At 41.4% G+C, this 26,749-nt stretch overlaps 1 long non-coding RNA gene across 1 annotated transcript in view; it reads left to right on the plus strand.

Annotated features, from left to right (window-relative positions):
• Window positions 1-26,749, plus strand: part of LOC120597190 (uncharacterized) — a 308,055-nt gene that overhangs the window by 168,914 nt on the left and 112,392 nt on the right. The window lies entirely within an intron of this gene.

Here is a 26,749-nt window from a genome sequence, read left to right on the forward strand (position 1 = left end):
CATGTGTTTGTCTATTGTTGCTGGGAGATGGAATGAAGACTAAACACCTTGTTTACTACACTAATAAAGACTTGGGGGTGGTTCAATTTTCCCAGTCCCTGATATTTTCTTCTTATTGTTTCCTCCCTCCAGAATGTAAGCTTGCTGAGAATCGAGACCTTGCCTGTCTTGTTCTCTACCATATTCCCAGCTCCTAGAGCAGGGTATAGACACTTGATAAGTATTTATTAAATGAGAATGAATGAAAGAGGTTTGGGTCTGGAAACGACAGAGCCCATCACTGTAAATGTACATATGAACTGTCATATGAATGAATGAACGATCCAGCCATAGCTCTTTGAGAGGGATGTGTGTCACATCCTCCCTTACCTGGCTAAATGATAAAGTACAGTGAGGCACAGAGAGTGGCAGTTGGGGCAAGACCCTTAGCCTGTTCCAGGATAGGCACCTCTTGGCACATCCTTTAAATCCTTTCTTATTGCAAATATGGCCTTTTAACCAGTTTTTTGAACCTAGACCTGTTCTTTGCCTGGTTTGTGTCCCAGAACTGTGGCCAGTTAAGAACTGTGGGTGGCCTCAATAAGCCTGGCTGTGAAACACCACACAGTGCCTTGTGTCATTATCCAGCCTCGGCTCAAGATCAGTTTGCAAAAAAGGAATTTACTAAAGGCCGATTTGTCCAATGACCAATTTTCCAAAAATATGTTTTCTATGATTCACTTATAAAGTGGATAGCCATTGGTGTTCCATGGGATGGTTTCAGAAGCCCTTGAGTTTTTCAATGGTGTCTTTTTGTTCTACATTCCTGTTAGTTTTATCAGAGCCGTTTCTCTATGTCAGGTCAAGGTTTCTTGCTTTGTAGATTTTCTTTGGATCTGTGACTTTTGGATATGAGGATTTTTTTGTGCATTTCAAATCCGGCATTGTGCACATCTTAAATGTTAAGGATGGTAGAAATGACAGAGCAGATGTTTCTTGTGTAACACATTCTAAATTTAGCTTACTACCTACATACTTGTTGACTGGTTCAAACAAATGAATATTTTGTTTGGGTTTTGAGCAATAGAGAAGTGCTTCAGGATCTGAATTACTACACACATCAGAAATTGTCGTTCAGTCCTCGTGCCATGAAAGGGCCAAGTGACTGAGGAGAAACAGTTGTAGGAAAGCTAAAAACTAATTGTGCTTTTAATCCTTTCATTCATTCATTAATCCAATCATGCTTTTAATCCTTTCATTCATTCATTAATCCAACATGTATGGAATCTCTTTTTAGTACCAGTTTTTATTGTAGGTACTTGGAATTAGAGAAAAATAAGAAATGGTTCCAACTTTAGAGACTAGTCTGCTATTTTGGAATCTCCCAGTAAGATTGTTAGACCCATTCTGTTGAATTAATTTGACTTTTTCTTTTAATGTTGTGTTCATCCTTTTAGTCTACTCTACCTTTTACTTTAAGAGGTATCATTTATGTATCTTCATCATGCTGAATTTGATCTTCATGGCCCAGCTCAATTCTCATGAAAATGCCCTTTCTCATCTTATAAATATGGAGTGTATTGTTAGAGACCAGTTTTATACCCTCAGCTCCTTTTGCCCTCTCTTGCCCTGGCATCTTGTCCCTGAAGACCAGCGTTCAAGTCCTGCTCTTTCACTTATCACCTGTGAAAGTAGTAAGTCATTTGACCTTTAGAGTCAGACTCTGCATCTGTTAAGTGGGCTGGTAAGACCGACAGTGTTACTGCAAGTGTAACAAAGCCAAAAGGACTTTGTAAGCAATAAAGCAGTAATGTGAGAGATTATAATAGATTAGTGCAAGTCAGGCTCTGATGCACTAAATAAGGAAAACACCACAGGAACACAGAGGAGAAAGTAATTAGGGAGATCAGCAAGGTTTTGCAAAGCAGCTGTGGTGTACTTGGCCTTGAGATTAGGGACTCTCTAGGTGAGGAAGAACATTCCAGGCAGAAGAAACAGCCGGACAAAATCTCAGTGGCACTGAAAAGTCCTATGTGTCTGGCAAATAATGAAAAAGAGTGATTGTAGATTAGATGAGAAGTCCTAGGTGTTGATAAATTAGGTACAAGGCAGTTCTTGAAGAGCTCCATATGCCATATTAAAGAGTTTGAGCTTTATTTATGGAGCCACTGAAAAGTTTCATTCTACAAATAACTTCTTGTGTGAGCTAGTATGTGCCAAGCACTGTTACAAGCACTTTTGATACATCAGAGGGAGACTAAAAAGAACATCCAATTACCGAACTTAAGGAATAGTTTAAGAAATTACCAATCCTTATGAAACTCCGTGTTCTCCTCCTCAATGGAATCCTTCAAATTCCCCAAGAGTAACCCAAACTGAATTATGTGTTTGTCATTCCCTTGTTTTTCTTTACAGTTTTATTCATATGTGAGGAAACAGGGTCAATAAATATTTATTAGGTAAATAAAAATAGATGTCCCTGTGTGGGTGGTCTCTAGTGTCCATTCTTGCAGATATTGCTTATATTTCCGTTGTTATAATTCTAATGCTCTTCACAGACTTTCAACCTCCGGTTTCTTGATTTAAATGCTGGTATGCATCTTTATCAAATAGTTTTATTTATGATCAAAACATCTTTAAATTACTCTCAGAACCCCCTTTTTTTAACATAGCAACTATTTAACATTGTTTCTTCTTCTCATTGTTATTCACATGTAAGTGGAATTTTTATAATCATAGACATTTTGTGTTTTGTGTTTGAGCTTTTACTTTATATCATTCTGTAGTTTCTGTAGTTCTAGACAGACTTTGTTTTAATTATTTTTATAACTTCCCAATATTCTATCACGCAAATATATTATAATTTGCTTTATCATAATTAAATTGCTGGATATTCAGGTGGCTTCCAATTTTAAAGTATTATAAATAACATAGCTATAAAAACCTTTTTACTTACAAGATTTTTTTTCTTGTTTTGAATTCTTTCCTTAGGATATATTTTCATGAATGAGATTACTCAGTCAAAGGCATAATTAATTTTGGGTTCTTGTTACCTGAGGGGCTTGCTTTCTATAAAACAAATGGATTATTTTTCTGTTTATAAAAGTAATTCCTGCTCATTATAGAACACCTGGAAGAGACAAAAATGTACAGAGAGAAAATAAAAAATCTCCCCTAATCATATTCCACAAAGGTAACAATTATTAACATCAAAAACATTTTTAAATCCATTATTTACATTTTGATGTATTTCCTTCAACTTTCACAAAATTTGGATCATATATTATGTTGTATCCTGCTTTTTAAACTTGATCATCAGCTTTTCCCATGTCACTAAATATTTTTCAAAGAACAATTTTTTTAATGGTCACAAATACTGTGTTGTATAGATGGCTAGTAATTCCTTCATATTGGACTTTTTACTAGAATAAATAATGCTGTAACTGAACATAGTGATATCAACCTTTGTGAGAATTCTGATTATTTCCCTAGGAAAACGTTTGGAGGTAAAGTTCTAGATGAAGGAAAAAAATATTGTCAGTTTTTGATCCATGCAAGAATCATGCATCTTCACTTATAATATTCCTTTGCCATTCTGTATTAGTTTCCTGTTGCTGCTGTAACAAATTTAGTGGCTTAAACAAATACGAATTTATTATCTTATAGTTCTGGAGGTCAGAAGTCCAACATGGCTCTCATTGGGTCAAAATCAAAGTGTCAGGAGGGTTGCATTTCTTCCAGAGGCTCTAGGAAGAATCCATTCCCTTACATTTTCTAACTTCTAGAGGCTGCCCACATTCCCTGGCTCATGATCCCCTTCCTCTATTTTCAAAGCCAGCAATGTTGGGTCAAGTCCTCACACTATCATCTCTCTGGCTCTTTCTCTCCTGCCTCAATCTTCCACTTTTGAGGATCCTTGTAATTGCACTGGGCCCGCCTGGACAATTCTGAATAATCTCCCTGTCTTAAGGTCAGCTAATCAGCAACCATAATTCCATCTGCACCCTTAATCCCCCTTCTGCCAGGTAACCTAATATATTCAGAGGTTCTGGGGATTAGGATGTGCACATCTTTGGGGGGGGGCATTATTCTGCCTGCCATGCATTCCTTCCTTTGGGTATTGTCCTTCTATCTCCTATTGCTTTGTTTTAGTCAGGAGTCTGTTCCACTAGGATGCAATAGAAAGCCAAAAGTTTTTTGGTCCTTAACTATGTGTAAGAGACTTTACTAGACCCCTAAAAGAACTTGGTCTTTGTTGGAGGAAACAGCTACTTACAAAAGGGCCTTAGTACAAGGCAGAGTATGATTAGTGAAAAAGTGGTAGTTCCAAGGAACACAGAGGACGGTTGATTAATTTTTATTTAGGAAAGCTTCCTGGAGGAAGTGGCATTTGAACTGAAAATTTAATGATGTCTAGAATTTTAATAGGTAGAGATGGCATTTTAGACAGAAGGACCAGAATGGCTAATGGCACAGAAGCAAGAAATCAAATAATTAGCCTAGAACAGTGCTTATCCAATAGAACCTTCTATGATGATGAAAATGTTTTATATCTGTACTCTTCAATATGGTAGCCACTAGTCATGTGTGGCCATTGAGCTCTTTAAATGTGGCCAGTGCAAATGAAGAACCGAATCTTTAATTTAATTTTAATCAATTTAAGTACTCACACGTAGACACAATTGACTAGAACAAGGGATCTTTTGGGGATAGAATTTTTGGAAGATTGCAGTGGAATATTTATTGCAGTCACATAATAGAGGGCCTTGAAAAGCATGCACTGGATAATAAAGAGTCACTTAAATGTTTTGAGCAGAAGAGTGAGATGATCACAAGTATGTTGGAGTTAAGAAATTATTCTGATGGTCTTACGAAAGGATTGGAAGAAGTTTAAAGTCAGTCGATACCAGAACTGATACATGAGTCCTATAAAGTTCTGCATACTTCCTAGTAAATGTTAACATTTGAGGGTAATTTCGTTTATGTCCATTCTCCAGGCATTGGTATATAGATATCCAAGGATATATGGATAGCCTTTCCTATTGGATTCTCATCACTCTGGGATATTTCCTGTATCTTCTACATAAGATGATATCATCCTATAAATTCTGTTATGATGTGGTTTAGAATTTTCCTGGCATTTTTCTTCATTTTCCTTCAAATTTTAACTGAAAACAAGTGATTGTAAGGGCTGTGAGGGCACAGATTATGTTATTCACTGTTTTATCTCCAGCCCCTTGAAGAATGGTTGACACACCTTCACCTCTCAGCAAGTTTTGTATGAATTAATGTCTTTTCAGGTTGATGAAGAATCTTGTGATTCTGACGGGATTCCCTTGTACCTTTCTAAAAGCCCATTGTCAACTACAATCCTGAACACCTAACTCTCACACCCCTCTTATGTAGCCAAATGTTTACCTATGGTTGCTTGTCTTTCCAGGTTACACCTTTCAACTGGAAGAAGTGGGCCCTCTAGTCTTTCAGTTTTTATCCAGTACTTCAGAGTGACAAGAGAGATAGCCCATGATCTTTTGGATGTTTTATGGATCTATAGGCATGTGTAGTAGTTGGTGAGTTTAGGAAGCTTGGTCATCTCTGAGACGTCTCGTGAATTCTCTCACCATGTCCGTCCAGGCTACCTCCTCAGCTGTTAACAAAGACAAGTCAGCTTTGATCATGGACTGCTTCTTTCAGGCAGCCAAAACTGATTTCTTTGCACTGCTAGCACTTAAGAATCCTTATATTTTTCAGGCAGTTGACTGCTCATTTTGGCACTGTTTTATGTTACTCGTTTATTGCTTCCTATGTATATACTTTATCCTTTCTTCTCTCCTCTCTATAGTATAAGTTCCTTAAATATGGATGTAGAAACAAACAAGGACCATCCAAATGAGAATAAGCAAAGGCTATTTTTTCAGACTTTGGCACAGCAAGGGAGTCAGCCACCATCACTTGGGTTTGTCAAAGATTCAAAGGCAGGCAGAGGAATGGGAAAGCTTTGTAGTGGAAAAAAGAGAAAGTTTCAGATGTGCTTTGATTAGAGGCTGTTGGCACAGGGAAACTGGAGGGAGACCAGTAGTGGGACATACTATCTGGCTTGTTAGGAGTGCATATTTGGCTTTCTCTGGTTGGGCCTAAGTTGGAAGCCAGAACAAAAATTAGGGAAACTATCAGTTATTAATCAAGGCCCACCATTTTGGGCTGATGGCTATAGGAGTTGTTGTTTGGCTTCCTTGATTGTTTATTGTAGAGAGTGGTTTGGCTTCCTAGATTGATGTCTGCAGGTTGTGGTTAGTTTTATCTTTATATGGTCTGTTTATATATTCAGTCTCTCATAAGGACCATGTCTTATGATCCTATTACACCTGGCCTTCCTCCATGCTCTTCTAGTCTTTCAGTGTTTGTCACATGCCCAGACACAAAACAGGTGCATGGTCAACATCTGATCAAGTAATGTGGCAGCACATTAAGTAGAAATGAGTGCCGAGCTGTGAGTTATGTTGATGTTACTTTCTGGTTTAGACAGATCACTCAGTTCTATTCCAATATATTCCATTCCATTCCATTCCATCCATTCCATTCACATATGTAGTATCGCTGTGATATGTCAGGCCTTAGAAACATGCTTATGGCACAAAGAAGAGTGACACAAAATCCCTGCTCTCAAATAACCTTTGAAATGGACCTCTCTAAACTTTAGATTTTCATCTAGAAATTAACAACAATAATTGCATCCATCACACGGGGCTTCTGTGAGGAGTAAGATCAGATAAAGTTCATGAAAGTCTGCGGTAAATTGTAAAGAATTATAAAATGTGAAGAACTTTTGCTATTTTAAATGTTTAACAATTGTTTTCCTGAAAAGACAAAGTAACTCTAGAAGATGATACATCTTGATAAACTTTTCCTCCATCTTCTGTAACTATAATTTACGAGGTGATAACCACATCATTACAGATTCTCTGCATTTCTTTTTCTAGCTGTTTACTGAGGCATCTGAGGTGTAATTATACCTGTCTTTTTAGGAGGTGATAGAGTTTTAAAAGTCTGTTGAAAAGATTTCTAGTTGCCAAGCTGTCCTGTGAACTGGCCAATACGATTCTTTGAATCATCGCCCAGTGTGGACCCAATTTATATTTGGAATTTCATGCCATCTTGAAGGAACATCATCCAGTGCCAGGGTCTTCTCTGAACTAATTGGGCTTTGGCAGTGATGTCATTCCATGGTGGGTGTTTGTCGAGACTATGGCAGTGATAACTCAAATCTCGTTTTCAGCAACGTGTGCCCATGTGTGCAAAGAGGCTGCTCTTCTCCCTCACATGCAATCACTCCTCCTGCTGAAATTACACTTCTGGTCCTTTTCAGAAGATGAGAGATCAGTAGGCTATATATACTCCATGTCTGGAAGCATTCCTTTCTTTCCATTCTATGTACAACTAATTCTCCTGTTATTAACATGGACTAAAATAAAATTAGAGCAATAATCAAATGTATCACATTTTTGATCAGTAAACATTTATAGACTCATAGAGGGAAGTATCTTCTGGGATGAAAATCATAGGCTTTGGAATCAAGTAGACCTGTTTTGAATGATTGCCCAGCCACTTTAAGCTATGCATGTTGGACAAGTTTGTTAACTTGCATGAGCCTCAGTTTCCTCATCTGTAAAATAATGTTAGTACTTTTTGCCTCATAAAGTTGTGGGTTAAATGTAATCCATATTTATGGGTGTCCTCCTATGTCTGCTGCCTTTTCTGACCTCAGATTTTCTTTCTATCTTGCCAAATAATCCTCATGTCCCAAGAGCATTGGGTAATAAGGAAGAATTTTCTGGTGATTTCCTAGGGGTTATATAGAAGAAGGTTTCATCACATGTCCCACAGTGGGATTTTCACAGTCCTTAAGCTTGCTCCCGAATGTTGTCCTCAGCATCTCTATTATTTTTAAACAGTGCAGTTCTGCCTCACATTTACACACCATTGCCTGGTCCACACTCACCTCACTTCTCAGCAGTTCCAAAGCCCTGCCATAAAGTGAACATCTGACTATCTATCAGGAGGAAATTTTAGCACTCATCTTTTGTTACTTCAGTATGTCATTTCTCACTCATATGGTCTATCAAAATATTGCTTGCAATGATATTTAAGTTTTCTTCCTGAGAGATACTCTAAGGAAAAATATAAGACAACTTCCCACATTTTGCTACATTAGTGTTATACTGTATAATATGTATAATACCCTTAGCACAATGCCTGTGCAGAGTAATACTCAACAAACAAAAGTTCTTTTTTTAGGCAAAGTGAAAGCAATGTAGTGAGGTATGTAGTTTTGATATATATCTGGAACAACTTCTCTATTTAAGAATTTATGTCTTGTATTTGTCCCTTAATTATTAACATTCTATTAGAAAAAGTGTTGGCAACCTGAGCCAGAGATGTCCAAGGCATGAAAGGCATCAAAGGTGTGTCACTTCAGGCTCAAACTCCCATCTGCAGACCTGGGAATATCTCTGCACAGACAGCTCAATATGCCACCATCTTTTCCACCTTATACAGAGAGGTTAAATTACTTTCTCAAGTTTATATCAGCCGCTAAGTTGTGAAGGTATAGGCTATAATATAATTTTATTAAATAAAATAAATATTCAATTGCCATTCTGTCTTCTCCAACAGGTAATTTGTATTGACCTCAATCCCTCACAATGTCCCTCAGTGCTGGTCAGTGAGTAGTTATTGATGTTCTTTGCTGGTTTAGATGAGAAGTCTCTTCTTTCTAAGTCATAATGTCTGTTTGGACTTCCTCCTACTGGTGCATTGTCTGTCAGTTGTTCTGTTGACCAGGTGACTTTTTATCCACTTAGCTACAGAGAATGTGCTCTGGGCCAGACACTCAGCCAAAGGCTGTAGAAACAGAGGGGTGAAAACCAAAATTCTCAGACAAACCCAACTACAAGTCATGCAGAGTAGTCAGCTGTGTAACACTTGATGAGCTGAATGTCTGTTGCAGGACAGGATGAGTGGGCTTCATTTTGCTCCAGGCAGGAGGGAGCCAGGGAAGCTCTCAGGAGCCCTGATCTTTGATAAGGGCTTTGAGGAACCAGAAGAGATTTTGCTAGGCCATGAAGCAGATGATGACAACCATTCCAGACTTTTTGGGTGTGCCAGCCAGAACAAATCAAGAACTCCAAGGGGTAATGAAAACTCAAGGGGGCAGACTTAAAGACTTTTATCACATGATCTCTCCCTATGCAGAGATCCAGCTCAAGTACTGGCGGGTTTGTGTTTTCCTTTAATAGGGAAGACCATTTTTTTTTATAAATGAGGGTTCTTTTCCTCATACAGAGAGGTTTAATGACTTGTCTAAGTTTGTATACTTAGTAGGCGACAAACAGAATCTAAACCCAATGCCTATCACAAGGTCTAGCCCCTAGTTTGTGGTTAATAACCAATATTTGCTGCATGAACATTGAATGAATGAATGAATGAATGAACGAATGAACTCAGTTCTCCTCACTCCCATAAGTATGATTTCTCCTACTGGGCACTTGCTATTGTTGTTATTTGGTCATACTACTAGTGATCACTGATTATTATCAGTACCCATAGCAACATCCTAAGGGATAAACCATGAGGACTTTGTGAATCCGCAAATTCATGAAAGCATTTATAAAAAACTTTTTTTTTAATCTGAAAATTTACATAGGGCAGGGAATCTACCAAACAGTTTTTAATTGATTTCCATTCTCTCTGCCTCTGGTCTCAAAACCTTTCAATCTCTCCTGCCCATAGTCATCAGGAGCTTGGCCTAAGTGTACCTTGAACCGCCCCCTAATATGCTTTCCATGTGGCTTTTCTATAGTTTATAGGCCTAAATTGCTTCCCTGGTCCAGGGTTAGAGGCTCCTACCTGCCTTCCCATCCTTATATTTCATTTTACTTGTTCTTACATTCATTCAACAAATATTTATTGAACACTTAAGACTCAGACCCTGTACTGGGTACTAAAGATACAGGGGTAAAGAGGAAAGACACACAATTTCACCTCATGGAGCTCACTATCTAGTGGAAGAAGCAGTAAAAACTGAAAGTTATATTATGTAATGGTTTATATTAAGTAATAGTAGTTTTGATAAATGCCGTAAAGGGGAAGTATTGGGTGCTAAGATTGTTTAGCAGGGAAATCTAACTTGTTTAGAAGAGTCAGGACCAGCTTCCCTGAGGGACTGAATTTAAGGGGATAGGAAAATGTCTCAGTAAAGAGATGGGGGAAAACATTCCTGGCAGAAGGCATAGCACAGGTAAAGGCCCTGAGGTACAATGGAACTTGGCTTTCCCAAGGAGATTTAGAAAAGCTCATGTGGCTGTAATGCTTGGCTCAGCAACAGCCTTGTAATGACTTCCTATTGCATTGAGAGCAAAATCTAAAGTTCTCATTCTAGCAAACAAGATCTACTCTAACTTATATCTCATTTTCTGGCCTCATTTTGCTATTCCTCAAAAAATAGTAAACAGTTCATTTTCTGAGCATGGCATTTTTTCCCTTCTGCCTACGATACCCTCATACCAGATCATAGATCACTCCCTCAGTCCATATGGGTTTGTGCTAAAATGTTATCTTATCAATGGGGCCTTCTATGATCACTCTTCCTATAATAGTGACTCTCCCCTGCTCTCTGTCCCATTACTCTGCATATTGTTTCTTCTCCGTGTTTACTACCACCTGGCATGTCACTTTTATTGGTTAATGAATTGTGTTTCTTCATGACCTTGTAAGGGCCATGAATAAAGCTACCTTCTTGATTGCTGTATGCTCAGTCCCTAGAACAGTGCCTGACTCACAGTTGGCACTCAACAAATATGTATTAAAAACACTTGAATGGGAAGAGTAAAACAAGACCAGACTGGAGAGAAAGCCAAGAGACAGACCCTGAGACAGATACCATGTATTTTCTTTCATGCCTCTGGGTCTTGCTCATGCTTCTCCTGCTTCCTGCAATGCTCCTTCCCACTCACTCCCATCACCATCTCCGCAGTAGAAGTCTTATTCACATATCCCATGGCTTAAAATGCCACATAGCATTTATTTAATTTCTCTTTGGATTCTGGTGAGTGGGGTATATGTTTGACTCCTGTCCTCGAATAGACAGCTCCCAATGAGTAAGACCATACTGGAGTCATGCTTGTCCCCAATCCAGCATAGAGCTTGATCCAGAGCAGGCACTCAGAAAAGTCTTTGCTTAACTTGATGGCAGGAGGGCGGTAATCCAGGAGCACTAATAATATAGGTCAGGGATTATAATAAGGTCAGGGAGTTGAGCCAAAGTCATGGTTGAATTTCAAAGACCATATAGGTAAGAGTATGAACAGAGACTGGTTGCCTGGATTTTGAATCTGGCTCTGTCAATTATTAGTGATTTACTTAACCCCTAAAGGCCTTGGTGTTCTTATCTGTAAAATGTGCATAATAAGAGTACCTCTCTCATAAAATCTTCATGAAATTTACATTAATCATTCAGAACAGTGCAAGGAATGTAATGAATAGTATATACACGTGTTGTTTAAGAAAATAAATAAAAAGTCTAGGATGTCATCTACAGGTAGGAGACCTCAAAGTCGAGGGGAGGCCTGAACTTGGTAGAATGGAAGCATCTGGAGATGTACTTGGGAACCTGAGTGGGACAATTGCAGGCAAGGGGTTCTTGGGAGCCAAAGCCTAGTCCCAGCCAGTGCTCCAGCCTGTCATCTTACAGAAGGGGAGACTGAGTCCAGGCTCCCACCATGACAGAGGAATGCTGACAACTCAAGTAACTCCTAGTCTGATGCTCCCCCCGCTGTTTTTTCACAATTCATGAGTGGGGGCCAATAACTGGTGGTTTATTATTTATTTTCTTGTTTATTTTCCTCCTTTCTCAGAGTTTACAGGAAGCTATGGATTAAGAACAAAACTAGGACTAGGAAAGGTATACATTAAAATAAAGGGCCAGAATGGTGGTAAGGTAGATTAAGAGAGAGCACTGATGACAAACAGAACACGGGGTCTGTTTAGTTGTTATTTTCATGTGCAAATCAAGTTCTGAGCTTCCTAATGGCCAAAGTGAAAAGACTCATGATCAATTTTATAGAAGAGAAGGTTAAAGTGTTTTCTTAATTATTAGCCCTAAAAGTTTTGCATTTGTGCCAGGCTCTTCAGGATGACATTGAAAGCAAACTTTCTCTTCGGATGATTTTTATTGTTATACCCTGGGGCCATCTTAGCTGATGAGCTGTCCAGATTTCTTCCCTAAGGTGGTTATAACTTCTGAAGTTGCCTGAAAAATCCTAGATCCTCATTCTGACTCTGCTGTGATTATGGGGTTCCCCTGATCAGCCAAGAACTACATTTGTGATTCAACCTCTTAGAATTTCATGGTTCTTAAAGAACTTAAAGGTTATCAAGTCTAATATCCTCATCTTGTTCACCTTCTGATGTTTGAATCTTCTCTGCAACAACTCCATCAAGTGGCCATCTAAATTTTTCTTGACTACTCCAGTGACCGGGAGGCATATCATTTCATCTGTTCATGAAGTTCCTTATTCTCTGGAGTCGACATCTGAATCCTGGCCATACTTACTGAAAAGCAACATTTATTTATTTATTTTTTACTGAGGAAAGTAATCAAGTCAAGTTGGCCAGCAGGAAGAAACACTAGGAATCCTGAGCTTCATTAGAAGTAGACTTTTGTTCAAATAAAGTGTTAAAAATTAAAGTATATATCTGAGTGGGGCCAATTGGCATTAACTCATCACAGCATATGGTGCGCTTCCTTTTATATGCATGTTTAGCAGCTAGTGAGTACTGAACCTCACACAGCTCTCAATTGCTAGCACTAATGAAGGATCTGTTTGCTTTGGGGGATAAAGATGGTATCACTGATTCACAGTTGTTTTTCCAGGAGTGAGGAACAGATTTCACTTCCTCATCCACTCTCTCGCTTGGTCCTTTCTTGTCCCCACTACCACTGCCCTACTTCAGACTTCAGTGTCTCTTGCCAGGACTGTTCACTTGCCTCTAAGTGGCCTCCCTGCCTCAGTTCTTGCCCTCTTCGGTCCCATAGGGATCTTCGTCAAGCACAGATTTGCCATTTTACTTCCAGCTTGAAATCTTTCCGTGGCTTCTGTTAGCTCCAGTGTGGAATCCAAGCTTCTTAGCAGGCAAGATGGGCAGGCCAGGGGAGGGGGGGGGGTCACCTGTGGCTGTGGAATAGGACAGAGCCAACTGTCCCTCATTCAGGGACAGGTGAACCCCCAACACAGTGTAAGGTCTTCTGGAACAATAGCTCGCATTCATATAACTTTACGATATTCACAGTCTATGCGCCGACAATAATTAATCGCATGTCCAGCTAACAGAACAAGAAACAGTTTTTCTCGGTGCTACCGCTACCAGCACTATTACTACTGCTGATAATAACAATACCAAATATTTTTACAGCACTTCCTATGTCCCAGGTTCTGTTTCTAAGTACTTTATTATTTCATTTAATCTTCGCAACGAGGCGATGGCACTTGCATGATTCTGAGAGTGATCACCTTCTCAAATTTTGTGCTCTGGGGCCTCACTCTGCTCGTCCTAGTCCCAGCCCTAGCAGGACTTGCATGTCGGTGACATATGGAGCAGGCTTTGGGGGCGGCTGGTGGGGGGTGGGGTTCTCAGATGTAAACTCCGATCCAAGCAGAGGGCCAGCCTCACTGCTGGTGATGAGACCACAAGGACCAGCCCAGAGTGTTACAGTCAGGGTCAAAGAGCCAGGAGGCCGTTCCCACAGTAAGCAGCGCGGTGGAGAAGAGTACCACAGGGGTGGAATCAGGGTCCCTATCTGTGTGTACCACTGGTGGGAGGCCACATGCAGTATTTTGTTTCTGGACCTCAGTTTCCTCCTCTGTGCAATCAGGGTGTTAACAACCCCTCTGTCTCCTTCCCAGGTTCCCAGTGTGATGATGGCCGTGAAGGTGTCTGATGGGCAGTAAACTGAAGTACTGATGCAACATGAGGTGGGGGGAGGGTGTCCAAGTGGGGATAAGGAACCTGGGGACAAGCTTCTCCATGCGATGGACTCACGGGGAGCGTGGCATACAACTTCCCCTTTCTGGGCTGAGACTTCATATCTCATTAAGGTGGATGACACAACTCAGCCTGACAAAGGCAGCTGTGCTTCATGTCCACAAGCAGGAGAACAGTTCCCATCCCACCATCCCAGACCGCGGGCAGCTCGCAGCCAGGGGCAGCATGGCCTTCAGATCCTACCCAGCTCTGCCTTCATGACAAATACTTCTTCCAGCTCAGTCACAATGAAATGTCTCCTTCTTCTAAATAAACCTGGGGCTGTGCCCCCGCCTGCCCATCCCATCACCCACACTTCCCTTGCATCTTAAAATATGCCACTTCCTCAAGACTTGGAGGCCCACCTTAGGAAGTGTGAGATCCATGTTGATAACTAGCTAGGAGGCTAATTGAAAGTATTTTGGGGTTTGCATGTTAGCTCTGTCATATCTAGTAAAAAATCATTCTTATCTACTATAACCAGTAGTTATGCAAATCTGCCAGTGGCATTAATTAAAGGACTTCCTTACTTCTCAGAGCATTTATCACAGATGAGGAACAGGAACACTTAGGGGCCTATTTCATTCTCTCCAGGAGCCATAGCCCCATCTGAATTAATGCCGTATGGGGAGAGTCTACCCTGAAGGGCAAGGGGAATTTGATTACTTGTGGCCAGATATTTGAGTTCTGTGTTTGTGCTGCACTGTATGTTTCCCATGTGTCAGCGTTGATAGGACAGGCTGTCCCCCAAGTGAACCTTCATGCTTCCTGCATCATCACTTGACCCCATGTGGTGGGCAGAGTTGAGACTGTCTACAGAACAATTTTATATCCACTATCCTTTTTGATCTTGACAACAGCTCTGTGATGTTGGTTATAATGCCTGTGTTGCACGAAAAATACTTAAACTTTCTTGCTGTAAAATAGCGTTGACCAAAAGTTTTGTAGAGGGTCAGATAGTAAATATTTTAGGATTTGCGGGCTTTAAGGTCTCTGTCGCAACTCTCAACTCTGTCACTGTAGCACAAAAACAGAGATAGACTCTGAATAAACAAATGGACATAGCTATGTTCGAATATAACTTTATTTACAAAAACAGATAGTGAGCCATAGTATTCTGACCTCTGACATAAAGCACTGAGATTGTTGGGGGGAGGGGAGAAGATACTTTTGGTACATAGAAAACCTTAATGAGGGGTTTGTTACAAACTCGAGAAATATTACTGAGCATCTACTATATATCCACTACTGAAAGGGGTACGTAGCTAAGTCAAGGAGCCCATGGTATGGTGGAGGAAGTATCTGTGTGAAAGCACATAATTATCACGTAAGACCTAGAGTGCTCAGGCCATTAGAGGAGGCAGACGGGATTCAGAATTCAAAACATCTGGAACATCGAGGAACTTTCTAGAGGAGATTACATGTTAGCTGGGCTTCGAAGAGCAACCTGAATAAAACATGAAGCCTTGTTCAAGTGGCTGGGGGAGGCATGCTTATTGGAAAGTCAGTGTTATCATGTTTCCCCTTTTCATTCTGCTCCTCCAACCAACCAAGACTAGGTGTGTAGGCCATCAGTGCCCAAGCGAGAGCCCTTATAGGACAAGTGTGGTGGTGGAGGGCCACTGAGGGCCAGGGCTCAGGATGGTACCCAAGGCCGATGGAAAGACAGATCCAAATTAGGCCATGCAAGAGCCAGTTAGAGTGAGACAGGTAGTTATGGGCAGGAGAGAAAGAGAAGTTGAGGTGGAAGGTATCCCATGGCACTGAGTCACGGAGTGGGGGCAGCAGCTGTGTGGAACCTTAGGTTTCAAGTCATAACACTGTGGCTAGAAGCCCTGACTCTGGGCCGTGGGCCAGGAGGAGTTCCCCACATCAGTTAACATGGATGACCTCACTTTGGGCTAGTGCCTGTGGTGCTGAGACCACAAGGCACGTTCACAACCATTATCTGTTCATCTTTATAACAAATCCTATGAGGTTAGTACTGTTGCCACCATTTTACAGGTAGAGAAACTGAGTCTCAAAATCCGCTGCTGTACCCCCAAATTTGAAGCTAGATCTGTGACACCTGGATGCCGGTGCTTTTCTCACTGCTCTGTACTACCCCATAGTACATGTCGGATATTGGAGATAGAAGAGTAAGAGAATAAGAAAATATAGGTCAGAATGCTAATCTGGAAAAGCCACTGTAGTGGACTTAGGGATCAAAAGAGTGCTATGGGAAGGAGACAGATTTCCACCTGTTTGGAACCTCTGGGCTCCCACGGAATGTGCATTTATTCTTGCCAAGTTGGCCAGAGGGACCAAGAGTGCTTCGGCTCCAGGCTACCTCCTTCAACTCTCAGAGCATGTCCCCACCCACGTGGCTGGCTGCCAGCTGGGCTTGTAATGCTTCTGGGCTCCACCCCCTTTGCTTCTAGTTTTTACCATCAGCCTAGTCTCTGGCTTGTAGATCTTTCCAGTCAGCATCTTTGGATTAACGATGTCTTTGGGCAGTTTTTTAGGGTTCGATTCTCAGAGCATCCAAAACCAGGCCTCGGTGTCTATCCAGAGGTCTGCATGCCCAGACCTCACATCTGCGATGAGCCCCCATGTCTCTTGGTAACCTCATCTCTAGTTGGGATTATCCACACAGTCTCAACAAGGCACTGCCAAGCCTGAGAGATGACCCTCATCATGCAACTGAAAAGTGAGTCTCTTTATGAGACTAGAGCCTTGATGGGATAATAAATAGATCATTTCTACGATAGTCTTTGAAGAGTGAACAAACATACATTGCGTTGTGCATGTGGTTGAAAAGCCATAATTTTTAAAAAGCAAATACATCAGAGATACAGCATTCTTTTTGGTCCCGATTTTTCATTTCTTTATTTTTTATTTAAGTACCAAAGCCTTGGACATGCACATGCCCCGGATTTCTCTTGACCCCTGAGGAGCCTTGGTGTCCCAACACCCCAGTATTCTGGACACAGGAATCGAATGGAGAATTCTGTCACTTGTCTCCTGTTCAGATTTTGGTTAGCAGAACAGCTCTCGGCTCAGTCTCCCAAGTTAGAACCCCTCTCTAGTGAGTGCTTCTGCCCACACTGCCGATGCCTTCATCTGGTCTTCTTCATCTTTCTCTTGGACTGTTATTTAAACATTCTGGAACGTGATCCTTCTGTTACCAGTTTCTTTCCATGCACTCCATTTTCCACACTGCTCTTAGAGTGATCTCTATAAAAAGCAAATCTAACCATGCCCCTCCTTGGCTGAAAAACCTCAGTACCTTGGTTTTACTCCCCGCTTAGTTGGGGGCGGGGGGTGGTCTTTGCCGCTGTCATAGTTGATGGTGACTTCTCTTATATAGGAATGCCCATGGAGGACAGCACCCCTCCAGTCCCAGGGAATAAGAGGCAGCCAAGGCCAACCCCTTCTCAGTGTCCCCCTCTCCCTGTCCTGCCTCTCCAGCCTTCACCAGATCCATTCGCCAGGCAGAACAGTGGTATCATTGTATGAGGTTCTTTCCCAGATCTAGGAAGGTACATAAAACTATCAAGATACAAAATCTGGATAGTTACTCATTGTTCTTTTATAAATGAAGGCCTTAGGTTCTCCTAAAGATGTCTGCCTTTCTGCCTATGGATCCCTCTATCAAGCCCCTTTCCCCACACTGTTTCCTCTTCAGTTCTTCAGTGTGGTGTCCTCACTACACACCTTTGCGCAAGAGGCAGTCCTACCTCTCTCTGATCTTGCAAACATGAGTGACACCTCAGTTTTCAGCAGGTCCCAGAGTGAGAAGTGAGGGTGCACTCATCACCTGGATGACTGAGTCCACAGTTCCAGTTCAGATTCCCTCCATGAGAGCAGTGGCTGATTTCTTTACGTGGTTACCTGAGAGGCAGGTATGCCTCACCCAGAGAGCAGCAAGCTTTCGGTCTGTTTTTAAAATGAGTCAACCCTCTCTCAAGTCCTAGTGAGGAAAGGATTTTCCCTCCCATTAACATATTTTGGCCCTGCTCCATTTAGAAACCTAGGTGTCCTCACTATTGTGTTTGGTTTGGACTAACAAGTCGAGCTTTCCCTGTAAAGAAGCCAGACTAGTTGTAAGTGGCTGCTTTCTTTGCTACCCAGTAAAGGAAAGCATGGCTCAGGTCCACATCTGATAGGAAGGCGTAATAGTGGAGTCGCTGGTGTACCCAGTAAAACACCCTGAATTCCTGCCACAATGAACTTCTGGCCATCTATATTAATTTGCTAGTGCTGATGTGACAAATCATCGCACACTTGGTGGCTTAAAAGAACAGAAATGTATTCTCTCACAGTTTTGCGAGCCAGAAGTCTGAAAAGGTTGGCAAGGGCCATGTTCCCTCTGAAGGTTCTAAGAGAGAATCTTTCTGTCTCTCTTCCTGCTTCTGGTGGCTCCAGGCATTTCTTGGCTGTGGCAGCACACCTCCGATCTCTGCCTCTATCTTTGCATGGCCTTCTCCTTGGTCTGTATTTTTCTTTTCTTCTGTCTCGAATCTCTTTGCCTTTCTCTCATAGGGAGACCTGTCATAATAATCTGGGATAATCCAGAATTAACTCATCTTGAGATTCTTAACTTTATTATATCAACAAAGACCTTTTTTCAAAATAAGGTCACATTCACACGTTCCAGGTGTTAGGACATGGACATATCATTTGGGGGCCAGCTTTCAGCCACCACGCCCTCCCAAGACATATCAACTTCTTTCACGATTGTGACTTGGCATAGGTTCCCTCCTTTTACTTTTGATGTCCTTCCACATCTTCCCACCTGTCCGTCATCAGCATGTTTTCCTCACTTAGCAAACTCCCTTTATCCTTAAAGTAGGAGCTCAAACATCACCTTGTGTGTAAAACCTTCCCTGACTTCTGGAGGCACTGCCACATGTTCCCTTCTCTAGGCTCCTGCAGCACATTGCTCACTTGCCTGGAAAGCAGTTGCCACAACTTGAGTCTGAGAAATGAGGCCCCTCAGAGAGGCGAGTGCACAGTGCCAGGGAGGAGAAAGCCAGAATGTGAGGGAGGGTGCAAAGGGTGGCCAAGGAACTTACTCTACAGATATCCTCACCCCCACCCCACATTTCTAACTCCAGCCAGTGGTGGTGTCTCAAAGAGATCGAATGTACCAGAGAGGGAGGAGGTGGCTGAAGTTGCAGGGATGATGAGAAAATCCTTCTACCTTCTCTAAATCTCTCTTCCTTTTCATACACACTCAGAAATACCTGATATGGAAATAATCCAATGCCTACCAATGGATGACTGGATACAGAAAATGCGATATGTGTATATCATACATATCACATACGTATGTATATATATCACATACATGTACATAAATACACATACAATGGAATATTATTCATTCATAAAAAAGAAAGAAATCCTACTATTTGGGACAACAGGGATGAACTGAGAGAACATGATGTTAAGTGAAATAAACCAGACACAGAGAGACAAATAATGTACGATCTTGCTTATATGCAAAATCTAAACCTGTTGAATGCACAGAGGCACAGAGTAGAATGGTGATTGCCAGGGGCTGGGAGCTGGGGGCAATGGGGAGATGTTAATCAGTGTTGGCTCACAACCTTGGGAGTTCCCCAGGTAAAATCTGAAACTGGCCCCAGTACATGTAGGGCAAGGAGAGACTGAAGAATGGGGTAGATCTCTCCATGTTGGTAGGTAGCAGTTTCAATAAGCAAGAGAACTTAGATACTAGACTTGTCTTGGGTGGCTGCAAGACAAATAGAGCTCTGCGCCCCACTCCTGGAAGAATCTTAAAAGTTTGTATAGAAGCCTTAATGGGGTTCAGTCACATATATGATCCAGATGGTCTCTACACCACATTGCTCACTCAAGGGCGTGTCCTTGAAAATGGCTCCTAGTGTAAGAACAGTGGGCAGAATGTACATTCCAAGGACAGGGGTTGGGTAAAGAGCCTCTGATTGCCTGGGTCCAGCTCATGGGTCAATTGGCAGTCACATCTTCTCAATGACCTCTTCTAGCAGTCAAAGGGTACAGACTTTCCGTTATAAGATGAATAAGTTCTGGAGACTTAATGTACAGCATGGTGACTATAGCTAATAATAATGTATTGTATACTTGAATTTTGCTAAGAGGATAAATCTTAAGTGTTCTCACCACACATAAAAAAGATAGCTGTGTGAGATGACAGATGTGTTAATTTACTTGATTGTAGTAATCATTTCACAATGTGTACATTTGATATATCAAATCATCATGTTGTACCCCTTAAATGTATACAATTTTTATTTGCCAATTATACTTCAGTAGAGCAGAGGTGGGTAGAGAGCAGGAGGGCTCCTGAAAGGTAGGGGTGGCAAAGGGGCGCACCACAGACACCAAAGATGTCCAGAGGGCCAGCAGGAAAGGGACAACTTGCTGTTATAGAACAAGCAGTGTATTAGGAAACACACTCTACCTAAATCAGAATAGTACCAAGAAAAGGAGAAATCGATATTGGGAGATATCTATTTCTGATAGCTATTGGGAGATATCTATCAGAAAGTACATGATAGATGTTGCGATAGATCAGGATAGGTGTGATAGTTAAGGATTCCACAGACTCCTTAGCAGTTAAGGGATCTATGTGTGACCAAGGATCACATGTAGCTCACTTCCCTGGAGGATGAACAATGAGAAGTGCTGACTGTGTGGACAGACTGGCTTTTCTGGCAGGCATAGTGTTGGAGGTACCTGCTTTTTCTGGGGCAACTGTAGTCGAGATTCTAGGTTCAAAATTCTAGAACTGTCCCATGGAATGGTTGGGAGTTTCTCCTGACAGTATCACTCCTGTATTTGTTGTTTCTGACTATATTTTAGCATACAAGTCCGAATCTTGGGTCCTCCTGGAGATTCCGTGAGACACCTAATATCATTTTATAAATCGATTTCTGCTTATATAAGTTAAAGTAGATTCTTTACTTTACTTTTGCAACTTAGAACCATGACAATTAATTCATTTCCTCTATAGAGTGAGATGGTGGGAAGTTACATTTATGGTAAACAAAAAAAAGTCACCTTTACCTTTCTATGTAAAAGATAAGAACTTTTGATGGGGGGTGGGGGGAAAAGAACCTTTGATGGGTTTTCAGAGGGAAAGTGATAATGATAAGACAGGATCTTATTCCCTTTTTTAACCCTCCAGTTCACTGATACTGTCCCTCTCAAGGTCACCAGTGACTTCCATTTTACCAAATCCACTGGTCACTTCTCTTCCTTTTATTTTATTTTATTTTGTTTTGTTTTATTTTTAACTAAACAGCTTATCGACATTTGATAGTCCTTGATCACTTTCTTCTTCTCCTGGCTCATTATGTGACACTCTCCCTGTTTTCCTCCTACTGCACTGGCTACTCTCTCTTACTATCCTTTGCTGGTCCCTCCTCCACCGCTAAACCTGTGGATATTGGAGTGCCCTGGGGCTCTTCTTTTCCTTATTTATCCCTCTCCCTAGGAATTCCATGGCTTCAAGTAACAAGTGTATATGCCAATGACACTTAAATTTATATAATCATCCCGCACTTTCTGTTTACCTCTGGATTTGTATATTCAGCTATAGACTTGACATTTTCACCTGTCTAATGGATACCTAACATGTAACATATTCAAAATGAAACACTTGTTTTTCTCCCAACTTATATCCCTTCATTGCCCCCATTCAAAATGGCACTGCCGTACACTCAGTCGCTCAAGCCAAACACCCGGAATCATCCTCGATGACTTTTCCCCATCTCCTTATGTCAAATCTATCAGAAAGTACTGTGAGCCCTATCCCCCAAAATATGTCTTGAGCCCACCTACTTATTTTCTTTTCTCCCACTACCATCCTAGCTTCTGCCTCACTTCTCTTGCCTTACCTCCCACCACTTTTTCTTTACTCACCATCTTCTAGCCTCCTGGGCCTTCTTTGTGTTTCTCAAATAGCCGCGCTTATTGCTCCCTACTGGATCTCCTCTTTCCTTTGTCTAGAATGCTATTCTCTCAGATATTGGCATGGTCGATTTTCTTCTTGTCTCTCAGACCTTGGATCAAATGTGACTTACCACACAAAGTATTCCCCCGCCCCAAGACCCATTTTGATTAATTTCTAACACTAATCAGTTATCAGAAGTAATCTTGTTTATTTGTTTACTTAAGTAATGTCTCCTCTCTCTAGACAAACATAGATACTTGTCTTCTTTGATCACTTAACATACCTAGAAAAGTGCTCGGCACCTGATAGCAACTGAACATATTTATGGAATAAATGAGTGGATGTATGAGAAAAATCGCTCTGGTGACAATTTGGAAAATAGACTTGAAGGGGAGAAATCTGTGTTTTAGAAAGTTCTCTTTGGCTTGAACGTGCAATGTGGATTGAGCTTAAAAACTCCACGGTCTCTGAGAACACCAAACCTTGTAGGCTGTTTGGTGGGGTAAATTTTGTATGATTGTAGTCTAGAAATGATTTAGAGGATTTCTTCATTAACTCGAAAAGGTGGGCTTCTTTTCCTGTGCTGTAGCCAAAACAGATTTCTGCGGTTTGGTTGCTGACACCACAGGTGTGTGAAAGTAGAATGAGATACTTTTCCCGTGGCAGCTCCTGACCCAAAAATCGTGGACAATTGATGTGGGGACAGTCATTCTCTGAGAGTGTCGTCTGGCAATGAAGGGAGGGGGAACGAGCCGGCAGTGGGGTGCACTTTGCTCCTCGAGTCAGAGGTCCTTTTGGCTGGCCTCGTGGTGGATAATGTGGGGACAATTCTTTTCTTTCCATCTCTTCATTACTGCACAAAAGAGTATACAGATCTTCACAGAAAAGGGGTTAGCCAGGCTTCGTAACTCTAGGATTCTTCTTTCTTTCTTTATCCCAGAGCGTCAGTTCTCTTGCATTCTTTTCAAAGCACGGTAGAAAAAGAAAGGATGCTTAGAAAAAGTGGATAAAAAGAAAACAAAATATCTCCTAAACTTGCCAAAGTCTTTCCCTGAAACCCGTTTCATGCAGAATTTATATTCACCCGAAAATTTTCTTTTTCCAGGACAAATAAAAAATCATCCCAATGGCAATTATTCCTTCTCTCTCTCTCTCTCTCTCTCTCTCACTCTCTCTTTCTTTTTTTGTAGACTTTATGGAGTAATTTGAATTCTTAGGGCCTCTCTTTCATTGTGCAGATTGAGAAATTGTAAACCTTGTAATCGGGAGAGCTGGGCGATCTGAAAGAGTGTGCAAACCAGACTTGACTCGATGAGCTGGCAGAGTCCCCACAGATCCGCATGGAAGCTGAGCTTTGCCAGACTGCATGGACGGTCCCCTTTCTAAAAGGCGTATGATGTTCTACTTGGCAGTACAATATAGTAGAAAAGTATGGAGTTAGAAGATAGGATGTCTGGACTGTAGTCCCCACGGTTTAGATGACCTTGGGCAAGCTATTTAGGTTTTCTGAGTCGAGGCTTTCCTGTCATGAAGTGAGAGTAATAATACATCCTTTCCCTTTGTACAAGGCTATTCTGAGAATTAAATATATATGTGAGAAGCTGGGAAGACCTCTGTGTATCTTAGTCTTTATTTCCTAGTTTGTCAGATCAAAGTCTTAATCTAGAATGTATAAATCTATTCACAGTAAATGTTCATTCATTAGACAGACTGATTGATGATGAGTTGGGATTCTAGATTCAGAACAGAAGACAGAAATAAACCTACTCTTGATGATATTTTAAAGCCTCTCCAATTTAATATGACTTAATTTGCACATTTAGAACTTGAGTATTAGATAGGGATAAAAATGTGGCTATTGAGATTTGGTGAGAAAAGAAGGCTTCATCCATTCAGTGTTTACTCTATAAATATTTTGGGGGGCAGGTAAAATATTTATAACAGTGCTTGGCACATGTCACGTGTTCAGTAAATTCCCACTGTGATTATTGTTGCTGTCGTTGCTATTTGCCCAGTCGTGAGCTGAGCTTTGGGGTTGAAAATAGGCAAAGCCATAGTCTCTGGCCTCTAGGAGCTCCAAGTCCAGTGGCAGTCATCAGCAAGCCAGGAACTGAATTGGCTGGCACTTTGATGTTGGACTTCCAACCTCCAGAACTGTTTAGGTTTAGGCCACCCAGTCTATGGTACTGTGTTATGGCAGCCTGAACTGACTAAGACCTTAGCCATGGAAGTTTGACAAAAGGCAGAGGTAACTTAGGATAGAAGGCACTAGGAGAGCTGGAAGGACACGCTCTGTACTTAACTTTCTGACTGACCTGTATTCATCCATGTCCCTCTCGGGGCCCCAGATTCCTTTTCCATAAACTAAGGTCTCCTTTCAGTTCTAGCGCTCAGCAAGCTATGATTTAGAAAGGAATTGTTAGAAAACCTGTATCGTTGCATTCACGTGGATTTAAAAATACACATTTTTAAATTTTATTTTTTTTTGTGGCGAAGTATACATAACATACATTTTATCATATTAATCACTATCCATCTCCAACTGATATTCTGTATCCATTTATAATAATTACTACCCCCTACCACCCAGCACCTAGCAGCCACCATTTTACCTTCTGTCTCTATTAATGTGACTCATCTAGGTGCCTTCTATAAGTGGAATCATATAGTATTTGTCCTTTTGTGACTGGTTGATTTCACGTAGCATCATGTCTTTAAGGTTCATCCATGTTGTAGAAGGATGTCAGAATTTTATTCCTTTATAAGGCTAACTAGTATTCGTCATGTGGATTTGGAATCACAAGACCTGTGCCCCAATTCCAACTCTTCTACTTATGGGCTCATGTGACCTTGAATGTACCCTCTGCTTCTCATTTCCTCATCCTTAAATAGTGAAAATAGTACCTACCTCATAGACTTGCTGGGTGGAGAATTTGATATAATGGATGTGAAACCTCTTTGGGAATGTTATGATGCTATGGCTATTTTTAGCAATAAGAGCCCACTAGGTTGGCTGCCAAGGGTTGATTCTTTTCTTCTGGCCACCTTAATGGCATCTTTCTAAGCAATTCTTTGGCCTGAGTGTATAGCTGATCCAATTCACTTATCACGGCAGTCAAATAAATGGACTTGGTTGTTTTCCTGTCGGCTTCTTGATATGTCACATCAGCACAGCTGAAGATGAGGAGCCTCTATCTCTGACCCAAATGCTTAGACCTGGGTGCCTCCATTGTATGCCAGGGGAAGTATGTGTGCAGGAGAAAACTCTCCCCGCCTTGGATTTTTGCTCCATTCTAAGGCAACATCAGGTTTCCGGTTTCTAGGCTTGACTCCATGAAGTCATTCTGCCCTGGAGAGGTTGGAAGATGGATTAGTGGAAAGTGACATGAGGCAGCTTGGCCTGGGGGTCTAGGAGGCTGAAGGCCAAGCTGGATCTCCTATGGACTCACTGTGTGACCATGAGCAAGGCACTTTTCCTCTCTGGGTTGGTTACTCTCCTCCGTGTGAAAAGGTGGGATTCAATGACCTCCAAGGTCATCTCCAGCTCTGGCCTTCTGCGAATTATGAATTATTTACAGATTACCATCCCACTTTCTGTCAATGACTCTCAATATCTTTCACCCCTGCCCTTCAGGTACTTGTCCCCAAAAGCTGCTTACTTCAGGTTCAGACTAACACTTGATCCTTACCCTTAGCTCTTAGTCTATCTCTTCCCTCCTCCCTCTTCGCGTTGATTCCTTTCTGGTCCAATTTTCTGCCATTTAGACGACTTCGCTTTAGAAACATCTTTCCTAAAGCATGCCGAAAGGTTAATAGCAGATCTATGGCTCGAGTTCTCATTTCACTGGTGTTTTAGGAAAGGAGCAAGACTTCAGCCTCAAAAGAATGGCCCACTTGCAGTAGAGTTTAGATACAGATTGGGGAGATGGGTTCAAAAAGTAGATGGGGGCCAAATTATGGAGGTTTCTAAAGAGAAGCCAAGAGGTTTGAACTTTATCCAGTGACCACAGGGAGCCACTGAGTGTTTTGAGCTGTAGCAGAGTTGTATCTTTAAGAGATCAGTCAGGCAGCCTTTTGAAGACAGGATTAAACTGGGAAGAAGGCAGAAGCAGGCAGGAGAGTGAATCCAGGATCTAGGTGAGAGAGACCAAGAAGAGTGACATTAGAGGTAAAAAGGAAGAGACCCATCTGGGAGGTTTTAGAAGAATCAACTGGACTTGGGCTGCAGTGCCTCTGGGGATGAGAAAGAGGACAGAGTTGAGAATGACCCTGACATTTCTACCATGAAAGGTTGATGCATTTTTGTCTTTGGCTGATACAGAAAACACATTCCCTGCCATTCTTCCATAGTTCACGATCCTGCAGCCATGCCCAAATCCGCTCCCGCCTCAGGGCTTTTGCGCTTGTGGATCTTGGTGCCCAATTTTGCCTCAAATGTCACCTCTTTCAAGAAGCTATTTTGATTATTCAGTCTAAAGTAGTCTTGCTGTCTTGCTCACCTCCCACCTCAGATCTTTATTCACCTCATTTTTAAATCTCTATCTGAAATGAGCTCATTCGTCTATTTGCTTACTTCCACTAGAATTTAAGATCCATGTGGGTAGGGGTCTTATCTGTCTTGTTCGAGTGTGTTCCTGGCACCTAGAATAGGGCTTGGCTCATAGCAGATGCTTAGTTATTATAAGTTTAATGAATAGGAAAAAAGGAAGGAAGGAAGGAAGGAAGGAAGGAAGGAAGGAAGCAAGGAAG

This window comes from Pteropus medius, unplaced genomic scaffold, assembly GCF_902729225.1.
Source record: "Pteropus medius unplaced genomic scaffold, Ma_sr-lr_union100, whole genome shotgun sequence".
Taxonomy (NCBI): Eukaryota; Metazoa; Chordata; class Mammalia; order Chiroptera; family Pteropodidae; genus Pteropus; species Pteropus medius.